At 41.6% G+C, this 17,813-nt stretch overlaps 1 protein-coding gene across 7 annotated transcripts in view; it reads left to right on the plus strand.

The window, feature by feature from the left end:
• Positions 1 to 17,813, plus strand: part of EXOC6B (exocyst complex component 6B) — a 456,321-nt gene that overhangs the window by 48,566 nt on the left and 389,942 nt on the right. The gene's annotated exons all lie outside the window — the stretch shown is intronic.

The following is a 17,813-nucleotide window of genomic DNA, read 5'->3' on the forward strand; positions in this document are numbered from 1 at the left end:
CAGTGGGGATGCAGCAGCTCAAGGTTGCAACTTGTCTCTTAATCCAGTCACTCTGCGTAGTTTGAGTGTGGTCGTGTCTTCCCCCCCACCAGCGGGGCACTTCTCTCTCAACCTAGACTAGTCTGAGTAACTTTTGTACTCTTCTGCCCTGGATTTCTGAAGAGAAATCTTCTACTTTGCTGCCATCTGGCGACTGTACTGTGTACTAGCTATCCTGATTGTTTTGCTTCTGCAATGTTGCTATCTTGTTTGGTTGTAAATCGATCAGCATGAAAAGAATGGTGTAATTCTATAAAGACTACAGTGTTTTGTTCTTCACATGGCATTTTATTGATTTGGTTCCCCGTTTTCAACAGTTCAAAATGTTTATTGTTCAAGTGATCACCTACAATTTAAGCTCAGATAGTCTCTTAAAAAATCTGTGACAAGCCCAGAAAAAAAAGTTGCAAAAGTGCAAATATTGCAGGACCTTTGCTGGAGAATGCAAAGAGGGCTAAACCTTCATTCTGGTATAAAAACATAGTAATACTTTGCATCTCTGTAACACTTTTCATCCAAAGATCTCAAAGTGCAACAGTTAAGAAATTAATTCTTTTACACAAAGCAAGTGTAGTTTACTGGAGACTCTGGGCACTAAGGCAATACAGATTTAAAAACCCCTTCATTTTACAAATTGGGAAACTGAATTACAAATACCTTAGAGCCTTGCTCAGGGTCACAAAGAAGGAAGTCTGTAGCACAAATGGGCATGGAACCCAGGTCTCCTGGCTTCCTAGTGTTATGCTTAATTGCCTCTTCATTCTTCCTTCCTCATGAAAGCTGAGCAATTTTTTTTCCTTTTGTGGGTAAAGGGTTATATCTGAAGAATAGTTTATATATTTTAATTACAAACCCTGTTTGGTTTTTATATCCAATCCAGACATTCTGCACTTAATATGACAAATTTGTCCCTGGCATCACTCTATTGAAGTTAATGAAGTTTTACATCAGGAATGAACTTGGTTTAGTGTCTTAAAATTACCAACCTTCAGTTTGAATGATTGGGTAAATGCTCTCAATCACTTTGAGGTTGATTAGCTATTTCCAAAGCAAAAGAAAGCTATTAAATTTGATTCTTTTCTGAAAGCAAATGTCTTGTAATGAAGTATCACTTAATCCTGTAAGAGTTCAAATTTAGTTCTCTTCAGTAGTATGTTCTACTAACCAAAAAGCACCTATATGTCAAAGCAACAGCTCAGTACCCACTATATAACAACACACAGGACTCATTTGAGGTATTTTGATAAAACCGAATAATAAGTTGTACTTGATTTTAAAAGCACTCTAAAAATGTAATTGGGCTTGTAATCTTGAAACCCACCACCAAATGGAAGTTACATGCATAAGTGAAAACAGCGCTTTTAAAGTTTGCAGTCCGTATATTTAACTAACAAGAAAATTATGTTGTTAAGACTTGCCAAGGGTTAGACTGTGTGTTAGTGGCTCAGATGAATAGAACTGAGTGACCCCTGGTTTAACAGCTTTGAAACCACGCTACCAGTCTTTGTGAATGCAGGTGTACTTTTAAATACAATTACAACAAAATTCCTCCTTCTGTACATTAATCAGCTCTCAGATGCAAACAAGGTCATTCTTGCCTTCTCTTGTAGTGTGCCCACTGCTTTGAATTTATCCTTATGGGTATTTCTGTGCAACGCAGTGGGGGTGGAGGTAGTTTCTTTTTTGGTAACTGAAAGTGCCCCATGCTGGCATGCCTGTAGGGTTGCAGATGTAGATCCCCAGCCCAATGTCAGTAGTTACGCTGATCACCCAGTTTTTGCTTTTATTTGTAAATGCGCCAGAAGTGCCAATGAACATTACCAAATGCTTTCTGTGTCATCCTAGTAACTGCTTCCTATTCCAGCACACTACCTCTGTGGCAATCCCAGGAAGCAAAAAGCTGTGTCCTGGAATCAAATGTTTTAAATTACATCCAGTGAAGCATCGCAAAGGAATAGCGCTGTGTGACTGCAGGCTGTTGGTTTTTTTTCTCGGTTTAAGCATAGAATAATAGATGTATAGATCTGGAAGGGACCTCAAGAGGTCATCTAGTCTAGCCTCCTGTGCTGAGGCAGGACCAAGTAGGTATGCCTACATCATTCCTTGTAGGTGTTTTGTTTAACCTTTTTTTAAACACTTTGGAAGCCTATTCCAGTGCTTAACTATCCTTATATATAATTATCCTTAGAAAGTTTTTCCTAATATCTAACCTAAACCTCCTTTGCTACAGGACATGGAGAACACTTGATTGCCATCCTCTTTATAGCAGTCCTTAACATATTTGAATACTGTTATCAGATTCCCCCCTCAGTTGTCTTTTTGGAGGACTAAACATGCCCAATTGTTTTAAACCTTTCCTCATAGGTCTGGTTTTCTAAACATTTTTGTTGTTGTTGTAGATCTTCTCTGGAGTCTCTCCAATTTGTCCACATCTTTTCTAAAGTGTGACACCACTCCCCCCCCCACCCCTCCACCCCTCCCCCCGGCAGAGCTGGACCCAGTACTTAGAGGCCTCACCAGTACTGAATAGAGCAGGACAATTGCCTCCTGTGTCATACATGTGATGTCTTATCAGCCTGTATCTTACTAGCACAGTTAGCTGGTCAAGACCATTTTCTTTTAGTTAACAGGCTTCGTGCTGTGAGATTTCAACTGCTGTATTTTAACTTTGAAAATACAAAGGAGGAAACTCTACATTTATAGTGAAGTGTGTAATTATACAGATGGTTAGCAGTAACCATTACTAATTCTTTTTTTTTTTAAAGGCAGGTATTCCATTTCCAGCCCTAAATTAACTTTGTTTGACAACTGAGTCCTCATAAAAAGACTCACTTTTTGTTTTGCAAGTAATTCTGCATACGCAAGGGCTTTCTAGTCGCAGCTGTGGCTAGGCTCTACAAAAGAGTTCTCTATCAGTCACCTTCCATTTAGACACCTGTATGAGGTGGCCAACCTTACAAGAGTTCAGCACCTAGAAGTTCCTATTTTTCTCAATGGGAGCCACTGGTTGCTGAACCGTTTTGAGAATCTGACTCTAATTCTGAGCGCCAAGTGCTTATGAAAATGTTACTTGCAATGCATGTTAGTATGAATGAGTAATGTTTGTGTATTTGCGGGCCTGGAGTGGGTTGGAGGAGATTAGGCCCCAACATGCACTTGAACTGTTGTTGTTAATTTGTCATGGTGAATTTAAAGTCTTCTTGCTTCTGATCTCCATTGGTGGGAGGGCGTGGTGATGAGAGCAGGCGTTTGGCTTTATTTCCAGCACTGCCATTGATTTGCTGTGTGACCATAAGCAAGTCACATAATTGCTCTGTATAACTTGCCCTGCTAAGTTTAATGCATTGTAAAATGTGCAGAACACCTATCTTATGGGGATGTTAGGATGGATGGTTTGTGAAATATTTTGATGGCTACAGGTGAAAGATGGTGTTTAAGGGCAAACAGTTGCTTGAAGTTCTTGTATAGATCTTTAAAAAGCAGCTTAAAAGAGGTACTTCTCTGATTTTTTTTTACTGTGGTTTATCTGTTCTTTGTAATGTTACACATCTAAGAAGATTACTGAACACGTTTTAGATGTGCCTTAAGAGACAAGAACCAAAATTTTATTCCTGAGGGAATTCTGGATCACTGCGCACATGCAGAATTCCTGTCCCTTGCAGATTTCTTTGCTTCCCTGTAGAAAAATGACTTTCTGACAGGGAAGCAAAGGGAAGCCTCAAGAGCAGTATGTTTTGGGTGCCCAGTGCAGCTGGCAGAGAGGTAAATCACTGCAGGGGGTGGGGTGAGGCTGGGGTGAGCCTGGCCGGTGTCTCCTAACCTGTACTGGGCTCAGCTGCTAGTCCCGGCTGGGCTGAGAGGCTGGGAAGGATGGGACTTGCTCTTCCCCTTCACAGAGCAGCTAGGTCCAGGTCAGACTCAACCCCAGAAATCTCCCTTGGCTGCAGGAAGCTCTGCAAACACTCCATACCAGCTTCCTGCACCCACCACTTCTCAACTGTGGAGGGGAGGGATCACTGTACGGGTAACTGCTCCCCTGTCAGCCCAAACCCTGTGCATCCGGACCCACCATACCTAGAGCATCCTGCTGAGCCTCACCCCCCCTTACACTCAGAACCTCCACACCGACAAGCCCCATTCATTTCCTCTGCACTTGGACCACCTGGATGAGCTCCCAGACCCCCACCCCACTGAGCCCCAACCAGCTGCACCTGGATCCCTACCCCACTGAGCCCCCCAAACCCAGACTCTCCCTCCGCTGAACCCCAACCACCTTCACCAGGACCCCCTGCAGAGTCCTACTGCCCCTGCACCTGGAACCCCACAGCAAGCCCCTGTCTATCCAGATTCTCCCCTGCACCTGGATCCCCCACTGAGCCGCTCACACCCAGATGGCCCCATACAGAACCCGCTCCCTCCACACTTGGATCCTGCTGGGTTGATCCTGCCTGCCAGCACCTGGCATGGAGGGGCAGGCCTGGTCCTTGTGTTGTCAGTGTTGGGTGCAGCCTCACCACTGAGTCGATGTCCTGGGAACGAGCTGCAGAGTGATTCCTCCCCTCTCCGTGCAGCCACTGTGCTCCCCACTGCCATGCTGGAGTCTCCACATGTATTTGACAAATTAAAATTTGCGGAACTTTAAAATACTGTGTGCAGAATTTTAATTTTTTTGGCACAGAATTTTTAATTTTTTGCAACAGAATTCCCTCAGGAGTAAAGTTTGCAGGCTCCTGTCCTACTTTTCAGTACAGTATAGCATTTGTGAAATTGTAGTTGATTATTCAGGGAGAAGGTGTTACAATATTTCCAGATTGCTTTTGTTAACTACTGTTTTGGTTTCAGTTTTCTGAGAACTTTCCTCTTGATTCTGTGTCTGGCTTTTAACTCTTATGAAATCCACTGCAACTGGAGTCTGGATTGCTCATCAGCAGAAGTACCTGGCTTCAGCTGGTCTGTGCTTGAAGTTCAACTTGGGGCCTTCCAGGTAGTCAGTCTGGACTCATTTTAATCATCTTCACACCAAAATCAAGCTGCTTGTTGTTTCGCACAGTAACTCTGCTTGAAGAGAAGCCTAAACTAAATGCAATTTAGAATTTACAACACTAGGTGGTGGTGTCCCTGAATGTCTGGTTGAAGACTGGGATGATCTAGTTTATTCAGACTAAGGAGCCACCAGGTTTTCAGTGTCTGTTTTATAGTTACCTCTCTGTCAACGTGTCCACTTCTCCCACAAGCATCTTGACTCTCTTCCTTGCTGCCCCTTCCTCATGAAACACCATTCGTAAATTAGTATGAGAAACCACAACATTCTCCTTCAGATCATTCCCCAGAACTTGCCTCTACTTTGATGGCTGCCGGAAACCCTCAACTGGCTATAGCTGGGGAGAGGACCAGTGATATTTACCCAATTTAAAAAAAACAACAACATACTTCTGATTTCAGAAATGTCAGGTCCTGTGCATAGCCAGCCCATGGAATTGTGGGATACTTCTGGATGACTCCCTGGACCTGAGTCAAGCAGGGCTACGGCTACACTGCAAAGCAATAGGGCTCGGACCCCGGGTCCCACCTTGACTCGAACTTGGACCCTGGGTTAGCACACATTCTTATTTCTACCACCTATCTCTTCCTTTCCCTTCTAGTGTATTATACCCACTTGTTATGCCTTGTCTTAGATTAGATTGTAAGCTGTTTTGGGCAAGGACTTTAACTTGTGTTTCTCCAGCACTCACCCCCCGACTCACTGATACTGGTTAGGGTCTCTGGGTGCTTTCTTAATATAAATATATCATCAGATATATCATCAGTTTACAAAGGGGGAAACTGAGGCACAAAAATTAAGTGATTTACCCAAAGAAGGCCACACAATAAGTCAACATGAGAGCTGACTTCAACATTCGGTGGTGCTAGCCTGGGACTCGGAGACCCCAGTACAGTTCCCTGTGCTGGATTCCTGTTTTACCTTGGGCAAGTTGCATATTCTCTTGCCTCAGTTTCCTTGACGTATGTTAATATATGAAAAAATAAAAAGATTGTTGGGAGTAATGTACTTCCCTACCTCACGGGCATTGTGAGATAAATACCCTAATGATTGTGAGCCCCCTCCCCCTACTATGGTAATGGGGACTAAAGATATGCCTTAGATAGACATACACTTACAAATAAGCTATATCTTCAGTAACTAAATCACCATTAATGCAAAGCTTCTGTCAGTGGAGTGAAGACATTCCCAATGTCTGGATGCTTTTTGAGCTTTATTGTACTAATATGTGATGTTTGAGGCATGAAACAATTATATGCAGAGGGGCCAGTGTTCTCACCGTGCCCAGGACTACATCTTATTCCATTACTCCCATATTGTGCCTATTCAGTAATAGAAATAATAATACCAGTCCATCCCTTCCTGGCATGAAGGTGACATAACTTGATTGATTTCCGATGTGTGTGTGTGTGGAGGGGGGGAGGGAGGGGGAAAACTGTTGGCAAAAATCTTTGCCAACAATGATTGCGCAGGATTTCTATAGCAGGTTGTAAATCTTGAGATATGGTAGGTCAGATTTTAGGGTCTTAATCTCTATTGTCACTTTTAACAGTTATCAAATGGGAATTGTACTTACCTGATTGTATATAAAATAATCCCATTTTCCTTTCCAACTCTCTGCAGGCAAGAACAATGGTTTGTATAGAATGCACTATGTTTGTGCTCAGCTGCCAAAGAGCCAGCTGAAAGAGGAACCCAGGTTACCCTCAACCCTATGGAAAGGGTTGAGCTAGTTATCGCTGATGTTAGCAAGTAAATCATTTCTGTAGGCAATGGAGGAAACAAAGATGGCTTGTTGGGTAGGGGCAACTTCTCCAAGGACAGGAGTCAGGGATGTCATTTTGAATCCTCTAATAGCGTGGTGTGAACAATGGAGAATTAGCCACACCTATGAATTAACTGAAATGCAACTATTTTGCACAGTGTTGCTATATTCTGGATTGCATTTGTGCACCACTGCCAACGCTACCTGAAAACAGAATCCGAAAGGCTGCTATATCTAGTGAAGATTTTCCTTCAGGTGGTAGAGTGTCCGATTTTTTTTCTTCTTTTTTTACAACAGACTATGCATTCTGGTGGCCATAAAGTTTGGTCAGCCCTTGAATTAGTGGCATCTTGGATACAATCTCTATTTCAAATACAGTTACACACTTATTAAAGAAAAGTGAAATTAAGACATAAAGGCAAGTGGGGAAATAGGTGTTTATCTGAGACTTGAAAATGAGACACAAATTCAGTGGGGTACAGGTACAGGAAGGATGATCTCCTTCTAAAAATGCCTGCATTGCATAGATTGATAGAGTTTAAGGCCAGAAAGGGACCATTAGGTATCTTCCTAATATCTCAGAGTATGACATTTCACCAAATCACCTCTATATTGAGCCCAATAACTTTTTTGGCTAACACGTATTTTCCAGAAAGACATTCAGTCTTGGTCTGAAGACACCAAGATATGGAGAATCCACCTCTTCCCATGGTAGTTTGTTTGAGTGGTTAATCACTTTCACTGTTAAAATTTGTACCTTATTTCTAATTTGTATTTATCTGGCTTCAGTTTCCAGCCTTTAATTCTTGATATGCCTTTCTCCATTAGAAAAAAGAGCCCATTAATACCTGGTATTTTCTCCCCCCCAAAGTACTTTATATTGTAAACAAGTCACCTCATGATTTTCTTTTTGATAAGTTAAACAGATTTAGCTCATTAGGTCTCTCTCTGTAAGGCATTTTCTCAGTTCTCAATTAATTTTTGTGGGTCTTTTCTGTAGCCTCTCCAAATTTTTCAATATCCTTTTTAAAATGTGGATGCCAGAACTGGGTGTAAGATTCCAGTATCGGTCTCACCAATCATAGAATCATAGAATATAAGGGTTGGAAGGGACCCCAGAAGGTCATCTAGTCCAACCCCCTGCTCGAAGCAGGACCAATTCCCAGTTAAATCATCCCAGCCAGGGCTTTGTCAAGCCTGACCTTAAAAACCTCTAAGGAAGGAGATTCTACCACCTCCCTAGGTAACGCATTCCAGTGTTTCACCACCCTCTTAGTGAAAAAGTTTTTCCTAATATCCAATCTAAACCTCCCCCACTGCAGCTTGAGACCATTACTCCTCGTTCTGTCATCTGCTACCATTGAGAACAGTCTAGAGCCATCCTCTTTGGAACCCCCTTTCAGGTAGTTGAAAGCAGCTATCAAATCCCCCCTCATTCTTCTCTTCTGCAGGCTAAACAATCCCAGCTCCCTCAGCCTCTCCTCATAAGTCATGTGTTCCAGACCCCTAATCATTTTTGTTGCCCTTCGCTGGACTCTCTCCAATTTATCCACATCCTTCTTGAAGTGTGGGGCCCAAAACTGGACACAGTACTCCAGATGAGGCCTCACTAATGTCGAATAGAGGGGAACGATCACGTCCCTCGATCTGCTCGCTATGCCCCTACTTATACATCCCAAAATGCCATTGGCCTTCTTGGCAACAAGGGCACACTGCTGACTCATATCCAGCTCACTGATATCATATACCTGCTGACTCCTATACCAATGCAATATGCAGAGGTAAAATCACCTCCCTACTCTCTCTGCCCTTGAGGAATGAGAGAGAGCTAAATTATATTCCAATTAATGTATAGCTACTTTCATTTTAAACAGTGCAGTTTTTATTTAGTAGTTTTATTTAATAGAGGCAGAGGTATGCCCACCAAAGAGGGAAAATTGATATATATAATTCAGCTTCTTCTTCTCTGTGTTGTAGCACATATACTCTGCATCCAAGCCATTCTATGTTCCCCTTTGTTTTATTTTTAATAAAGAACTGAATGTGCTGGAACACCATGGTAGGCCAAGCAGAGGTGAGATGAGGACATTGTGGTGTCTTTAATACCGTGTCCTCTGGCATTTACGCATGTGACTGACCCATATTTCAACACTTTTGCCAACCATAGTACATGAGGTATGAACACTGAGATTCCCCGCAAAGGAAGTGTGACTGGGGCACATTGCTAAATCTCTTCCATTGTAAACCAGTGTTTTTGTTTACCGTTATTGTAAAGATGATTATTTCAGTTTAATATTAACCAGCTTGGAGGGGCTGAATTTATCTTGCTTGGTTCTAGCTAGCATTCCTGTCCTACACATGGTGCAAATCAACTGTCCTTCCAACTTGAAAGAGTTTGAGACAGTAGGGCCCACTGACGCATCGCTTTTGTTCTTGGGGAATTGTTTCCATTGTGCTCTCTAAAAGGAGGGAAATTAAAAGCTTTGCTCATGGCCAGTTCTCTTCATATTTGCCTCAGTTGGGGGGATTCTTGCTGGCTGTAGCTGCGCTGGCTGCCTGGCTTTGGGTAGCTCCCTACATTTCCTGGCGCTTTTCAACACCGCATGTTCATTTTTTTCAAGCTCTCCCTCTTAGTTGCAGATGATAAAAGGCCTGTTTCCTAATAGGAAGATTGTAACCAAGCTGTTCAAACTTAATTTAAATTGGAGTCATTATTCTTGACTTCCTCTTCTTAAAGACTTGTTTGGACTTGCTGGCACAAAGCAGCTCCCGTGTTCCACCCCAGATGTGGCTGGGTGATCCCTGTATTGCATTCTTTAAATTGCTTTGCTCCTGTAAATAAGCAACTGAGTGGTACTTCAGACCACTTAATAAATATTAACAGAGGGTCCAATCCTGCACCTCTGAAGTTGATGGGAGGGTTGATGTTGACTTTAGTGGAAAGAGAATTGGGCCCTAAGTAGCTCACATATTAGGCTGTTTGCTTTTTTTTTTAAAAAAAACATCTGGGCATATTTGCCCTCCTAGGTCTTAGCCTGTTAGTGTGACACTTGTGGAACTCAACTAGTCTTGAGGGCTTTTTGGCCCTTGAGGGCAGAGGTAGCAGGGGAGAATTCTATTCAGACCCTCTACTGGCTGTTATGTATGTCAACACCACTGAGTATAAAAGTACACCCTCGCCAAGGATGTTGCTGACTTTATCTCCCGCAAGCTTCAGAGACCTTGGCAGCTTCACCTTTGGTGCTGCATTCCAGAATCCTGAGCTGGAATTCATTTGGGGGAAGAATTTGATGGTCTCTGCAGCTCTTTGCATTGTGGGTACCAGGCTTGCATAGCTAAAGGATGGAGCTATGGAAAGAGACCCCCATCCTGGTTGATTCCCTCCCCACAAAAAAACGGTAGGAGCATAAAAAGCTAGTCTTCAAGAGTGCAGGACTGGCTCGGTACCAGATATGGAAATCCTTTGACTCAGGTGAAATGATGGTCAGGGCAGTTGATGTGGCTACTTGGCCACAGGCATCCAGATTCTACCAGGAGGTTCACAGGAAGATCCAAGACCTGCTTCATGCCAGTGAGGATGTGTCTGAGGAGCAGATGGTCTTCTTTGCAGCAAGCAAAGGAGACAACAGGCTGCACTTTGTTTCCAGGGCCTGCATCTTGCTCCCTGGGTTCCTCCTTCAAGAGAGGAAGAGGAAAAATTCCTGGTCTGGGAGTCTGCTTTTACATCAATGACTGGCAGGAAAGGAGAAGAACGGTATCACAGACTGCTGAGGCGTGCCTGCTAGGCTCGCTCCACAGACCACATTTTCTTCCAAAACAAATGTAAAAATGTGACTTAGGACAGTTTCCCTGAATTGAAAATCTTTATTCTGGATTTTTTAAGAGAATTGCCAGTAGCTCAGTAGAGAGGGCATGAAAAACTGGTCAGGAAAACCTACTAGTTGCCTATTCACAACGAAAAGAGCCTCTGAGGTATAATAGACTCTCAGAAATCTCCAAACCAATATCCATGAAGCAGTTCAACCAAGTGGTTGAATTCTTTTCCAGCATCTAGAAATACCAGAATAAATATGCACTTAATTCATTTAGGTGCCCAAGTAGAAACCAGAGTCCTCTTTTATATGCTAAGTTTCTCTGTCTAACTTATGTCCTTGGCTCTGGTACTGACCCACTGTGTAGCCTTGGGAAATCACATCCCCTTTCTGGTTAACTGAGGCACATGATGGGAAATGATTATAAAAATCTCTCCCTCAAACGGGTGTTGTGAAAAATTGCTTTGAGGTACTCTGCTGTGGATCACTATTTGGTGTATGTTTTATCATGATGAGTGCAGGGGACTGGACTAGGTGACCTCTCGAGGTCCCTTCCAGTTCTATGATACTATGATTACACAGTGGCCAGAGCTTGGGTGGGCCCCCTTGTGAAAAATGAAATAAAAACAAAGGTAGGAAGATTCGGGGCCCGATTAAATACAAAATGATGAGGAAATAAAACAATGACAAAACACCAGGAAATTTGTTCCTTTGCCCTTAATTCATCTTTGTGTGAAGTGATTCCATAGGTCTTGCCACAGTGTGATACACTTAGGACTGGCATGTTAGTAAGGAGTGGCATTTGCATTTTCTCTGTAGAATCTGCACTTGTGCCACACATGAGTGGCAACTGGTTTGAGATGGCTCATGTCCATGATTGGTCAACAAAGAGGCTTCTGACTTCTTTTTTTATCAGACTAAACTAAGCCAAAATTAGCCACCCGAACCAAAATAAGCATCTGAATGTAAACTTGCACAGATTTTACTAAATTGGTTTTAAAAAACACCTCTAGTTAACCCAGTGACTGTTTGTCTGTAGACAAGATCTTGGTAAATTCTTGACACAGTGAATTGACAGTGATGAGATTAATTGTAGCATCCTGTTAAGTGTCTGCATGCTAACGAGACCCGAAGCTTATCGAAGTGTACTACTTTGGCAGTGTGACTCTTGAGAAGCCATAGTTGCTACTGCACTAGTCTTCCTACCTACTTTAACAGTGAGGGCGCTAGCCTAGACATGGACAGGGAACACTAGTATTTTAGGCTCTCTATGCTGTCTAACCCTGTTCGGAACAGGGCTCCTCAATAGTGTGGTGGAGGGCTAGTCTACACGAGATATTCTGGAATAACATAGGGTGGGAATTTAAAGCGGAATCGCTTTTTCCGAACAACTCCATGTGTGGATACTTATTTCAGAATCTGCTTCCAAAATCTGTTAAGCTAGTTTGGGGAAAAAAGTATTTTTTATTCTGGAATAAACGATTTCATACCTCGAGTAATTCCAGAATAATTTATGTAGCGAAGCCCTAACTTGACGCCACCACCCACTGGTAGAGGTTGACTCGGTGGTAGTAAAGGGAAGGAATTTTAGAAAAAAATCTTAGTATAGATAGGTCTGAAGGTGTCGAGTAAATATTGAGATCCTGTCTCTTTACGGTAATTAGCAGGCCCATGGCACTTTTGTTAGAGTAGGGATATTAACTGTAGTTTCTTGGCCAAATCCCTGCTTGGATAATTGTTCAGATTCCCTAAATTTTTCCGTACAATTTCTTAATTTCCTGTCCTAAACTTACGTAGTAATTTTATTAAGCAGCTGCTGTATTCGCTCCAGAAGTGGCCCCACTTCTGTGCGGAGGAAGTGATCTATATGTATCCCTTTCCTACTTAATAGGGTGTTGAGACATGATTCATGGCTGTAAGGTGCTTTGAGATTTTCAGATGAAGAGTGCTACTGAAGTTTAGCATATTAATAAAGATCCAGAACATATTAATAAAATCATTGTTTTCTGAATAAAAAACCATGCATTCACACCTCATACTGTTATTTTCTTTACAATCTTCCCCTTGCCCCAAGGCTGCTATCACTAAGGTATGCCTTAGTGTTTGAGATGTTCAGGTCCTGGTGTGATATTACAGTATCTACCTGTACACTTTGTGTAACACCTAGACAAGTGTGGGAAGAGTGGTAGCTTGCCTGAATTTTGCAATATCTTGCTTTGGTTGGCCTGTGTCCTGTTGTTACTTAAATGACGCCCTTGGAACGTTAAAGGCCCTGTATCTACTTCCTGTTTCCCTAAGTTTCCTATTCTAGCAAAACCATGCAGGAACCATCATCTATGACAGAGCTGACAGTCCCATCATATTCTGCTGTAAGTGGTGAAGGCAGGCGCTGAGGAAATCCATGTTGCATGAAAGGTGTTAATCGGTGGCATCTAATGTTGCTGCGCTGGTTGGATTCAAAGATTAGCATCCTAGCTACACAAACTGTGGGGATTGGGGTTACAATGGGATAGCTTCTTGACCTCCTTATAATATGGTTAGGTCTTGCTTGTAAGGGCAGAGTCAAACTGTATTTTAACTGCTATTCAGCCATATTAGAGCCCTGCAAAGAGCAGGATTTATTTTCAGGAGCTCCTTTCTAGTATAGAATCTAATGACAACATAATACCACTTCCTCTAGTAGTTTGCTAATGTTTACAGTTGTTAAAGGGACTCTGTCAATGTTGGTTGAAAATGAAGGTTTTGAATTTATACAAATAAAGGAACCACTTTCTAGACTGTTAATACAAAATTTGTCACGATTACAAAAATACTTTTAATTAAAAGTATGCAAGAGTGGTGTGGTTGTAATGTTTGTAACCCAAATGTCAGAACGCTCTGCTGGTTCAGGAAAACCTGAAAGTGGATTGACTGATCGATCATCACTTGAAAAACTTAGTGAAGTGCACAAATAAAAGTAGCGTACAAGATGAAAAGGAAATTCCGTACTTAAGATTTTCAGTTGAAAAAATTTCAGGTATTAGTAACACGAGTAAGAGAACTGGTTGTTTTTAAAAAAAAAGTATAATCTGCTGGTGTCCCTTTGCTACACAGACATTTTGCAAATCGCAAGAATGTGAACACAGGAACTCAATGATTTTGGTGTTTCACATTGTGTACGAAACAGATCTGAGCCTGTCAAACTTTGTTTGACCCTTCCATGGGCATGTTGCATTAATCTTTTTTTTTTTTTTTTACATTATGCAGTAATTAATTTTTTTCCTCTCATTTTTAACGTTCATAATAAACAAAATGCTAGAGCTTTTATGTAGCCGAATGAGAAGAAATGTTTCAGAGGCCTTAAAACCACTACAGAAGATTAAGAAGGGAAAAAAATAAAATAAAAATTGAAGTCCGGAACCAGACCCAAGAACTTTTTCCACATATTAATTGAAAACAAAAAGCAAGACACTTCTGTTCATTGTCCCCAGAATGTCCTTGCACTGTTCCAGATTTTTTTTTTTTATTTTGTCCCCAGAGATTTCTTGGGAGATATTTCCTGCCTCCCTCCCCATTCCTTCTCCTCTTGTAATTTCAGTTTAATTTATTTATATTCTGTTGGAGATCCAATCCTGCAGTCATAAAGCAGGCAAAACTCCCATTTGGAGTAAAGTTGCAGGGTCAGGCTCCTAATCTGTCATAATTTGAAACTGATTAGAGTGGTGTTAACCACGTTCGTTGGACCCACTCTTTTCAGGATGCAGAACAAACCTATAGAAGTTCCTACACAGGCTGAATACTGGCTTGGGAAGCCTTTCTTGTAGAATTGCATTTGTATTTTGCTGTGCTTGCATAAGTCGTCTTTAAACTTCCATAGCACTTTCCATCTGAGGATCTCAAAGACCTTGGCAAATATTAATGAATGAACTCTTAAAGACTCTGAAACCTGTGAGATTGGGAAGCATTATCCCTAGTTTACACACAGCTTTTCTATGCCCTTTCCCTCAGTGATGAGCTCAGCCATGCAGGAAGATTGTGGCAGAGCTTGGAACAGAACCCTGGACTCCTATTTTCCAGGCTTGTCTTTTGTGGTAGCCACAAAACCACGCCGTCCCCCCTTCCTTCCTCCCTCCCGTCAACATCTGCCCAGCTTGTGCCTAAATGCATTTTAATGAGTTACTAAGTTGTATGGCAAGGAGTGGTCAAAATGAATCCCAAGGGCTGCATGTAGGCCGTAGCCATCCATGTTCTAGAATGAGGATGTGGCTTATAGACAACAGAGCCCAGTATGCACGACTCCCTTTTGATCTGAGAAGCATGTGGATCAGGGTGGCGAGGTGCAGTGTAGGCCTGTCTAAAAGATCCTCACCACCGTGTTAAAGATAAAGGTGGCTTCATATGCTCCAATTCATGCCACTTGGATGGGGCCCTGATGATTGACAGTATGGGCTTCAGATGGGTGAAATTTGGCTGCCCCGTTGTATGGGATAAACTTTGTTAAAAACAAGACTGTCAGACAGAAACTGGTGTGACTCTGGTCCATCATTTGCCTTTTATAACTTTCCTGGAAAGTTTTTTCCATTTGACCTTTGCAAAACCAAAGCTTGTTTTAATGAACATGGGCATTGTGAAACACAGTGACACAATCCAAGGTCGAGTTGAGTCTTGAATTTTTTGTTTTTTAAATTGATTTTTTTATGTGCTCAGTAAACAGAAACATCCAATCGGCAGACATAACAAGGAACACTTTTACAGAACTTCCGTCGGAACGTTTCCAGGGGCTTTACAAGGTTTCCGCATGGATGCAAATGGTGTAGAGTCCCAGAGAGCGTTAGAAGTGAGGGCAAGAGGAATAATTGGATAAAATGGATGTAGACTAGGTGATGGATGCCCACAGGCATAAGTAGACAAGTAAGAGTGTAGGTCAGAGTATGTAGGAATAATGCAAATAGTAGGGGGAGAAAGCTGACCCAATATAGGGAGAAAGGTGATCCAACAGGAGAGTATAGTATGGCCAAAATACCTAATAATTTGCACTGTTGTAGCTGTGTTGGCCCCAGGATATTAGAGAGACAAGGTGAATGAGGTAATATCTTTTACTGGACCAACTTCTGTTGGTGAGAGAGAAGATTTCAAGCTCCACAGAGCTCTTCTACAAGTCTCTCTCACCAACAGAAATTGAAGATGATGCCTGTCTTATGGGTCATAGTGACAGGGAGCATGGTGGTGGTGTAGACAGTGATGGATAAAGGGGAGAGTTTTGAAGGGAAGACAAGGGTTTTGGCTTTAGCGGTGTTAAGTTTAAGCTGATGATTGATATCTAGGACTCTTAGGATTTGTTGCTTCCTGTCACTGACTCATTCTTTGGCCTTGAATAAATCACTGGACGTCTGTATCTGTTTTGCCGTCTGTAAAATTAGGGAGATGTGAGGCTTGCTTAATGTTCATAAATCATATTGAGACTCTTGGATAATAGGTGTTACATAAATGCAAAACAGTATTTTTCCCGTGGTGGAACTGCATTATGTCAGCTTGGAACTTTTTCAATTAGTGTTTCCATTTTCTTTTAAATTTATAGTGAAGTCTACCAAGGAGTTGTATAGCTGAATAATATATATGCTATTATATTTGCATTTTTGGATTGTAGCTAAGATGCAGGTAATTAGAAAGGATGTGCAGTATTGATTTAGGATATACATAAGGAGCATTGCAAATAAATAGACCATCACTAGATGGCACTCTCTCTCTAAGTTCTAAATAAGTCATTTCTTGGCAAAACTCTCTACCTGATTACAGTGCAATAAAAACTACCATAATCGATACTGTGGCAACATCCTAGCTTTTGTGAATGTCAGGTCGCTGTCTCTTCAGATGCTTATTCCAAAGGCAGAAACTGGATAGCACTGAAGGAAGCTGTGTTGTGAACTTCAAAGAATTGCATGCCTTTTTACTCTGCTTTTTGTCAATGACCATGAAATGTGCGTAGAATTGGACTTATTTAAAAGCTTTCTTTTGCAATCAATGCAGAATAAGTAAAGACCCTAAATATGCAGGGTTTCCACCCTATTACGACCCTCCTGAGAATGGGAGATTGAAAGCGCATAACTCACGATGTCAGAATACATCATAAGGATAATTATTCAACATTTCCCTCCTTAGTGCTTAGTCCCATTTTGATTTTTACTGTAGACACCTAGGGATGCTATCTTGAGTTCAGAGAGTGAAATTTTCAAGTGACTTAGGAGCACAAATTCCACAGAAAGCCAGACCTGTTCCTAAACCACTTAGGTACTTTTCTCCCCCAGCATTACTTAAAATGTTCACTAGGAGCCACCTAGTTGACCACCTCTTCTAAAGGGTTACTTGATACATCTGTTGAGTTGGGTTTTTTGTATTTCTGTAGTTTCTTTTCATCCCCAACCTTTCAAATCACTGGACAGCAATAGTGAATTAAGGTATTCGGTCTCTGAAATTACATAACATCACCTTTTTAACACAATTGCTGTAAACGTCGAGGTTTGCAGGAAAATCAGTGAGTCAGTCAAGAAGGCTAAATTCAGAATTAGATGTCTTAAAATTGTCAGTCTTCAGAATATCCTGTGGATTGTAAGCCTGTATTTAAAATCTTTCCGCTCATGTTAGAAAATTAATGTGCTTATGATCAGAAAAAAAGTACCTTTCATACTTTACATCACTCTTTTATCTTTCTGGAATAACATCTGCTTATGTTTGCTGCCAAGACCAAGTTTGTTAGTCTTACGGAGGCAATATATCTGTCGATGGATGAGTTGTAATCTAGTCCACCTCACAGAATTGTCGGTGATGATGCTGTTACAGTGTTTTCTGTCTCTGATGTACGGAGTAAAAAGAACATTGTTTGATTTTGTTTGTTTTTTTTAGGTGTCAGTCTGAGCTTTCCATGCAGGGAGTAATCAAATCTTATATGGGAGTTCTTTGTTTGAATAAATATGGGAACCCAAGAAATCCTGTTGAATGACTTCTGTGAATGTGAATTTTGTGCGTATGGATGTTGTTGGATTGACCTCTCTGGAGATTACCTATTTTTCCCTAACATGGAGGATGAATGCAAGCTTCCACCAGGCCTTCCTGCCTTTGTTCGTTTTCTCTGACAGGGAAGGGCCATTTGGGAGGTGAGGTGGGGAGTTCAGTCCCATGT

Source organism: Caretta caretta, chromosome 4 (assembly GCF_965140235.1).
Source record: "Caretta caretta isolate rCarCar2 chromosome 4, rCarCar1.hap1, whole genome shotgun sequence".
Taxonomy (NCBI): domain Eukaryota; kingdom Metazoa; phylum Chordata; order Testudines; family Cheloniidae; genus Caretta; species Caretta caretta.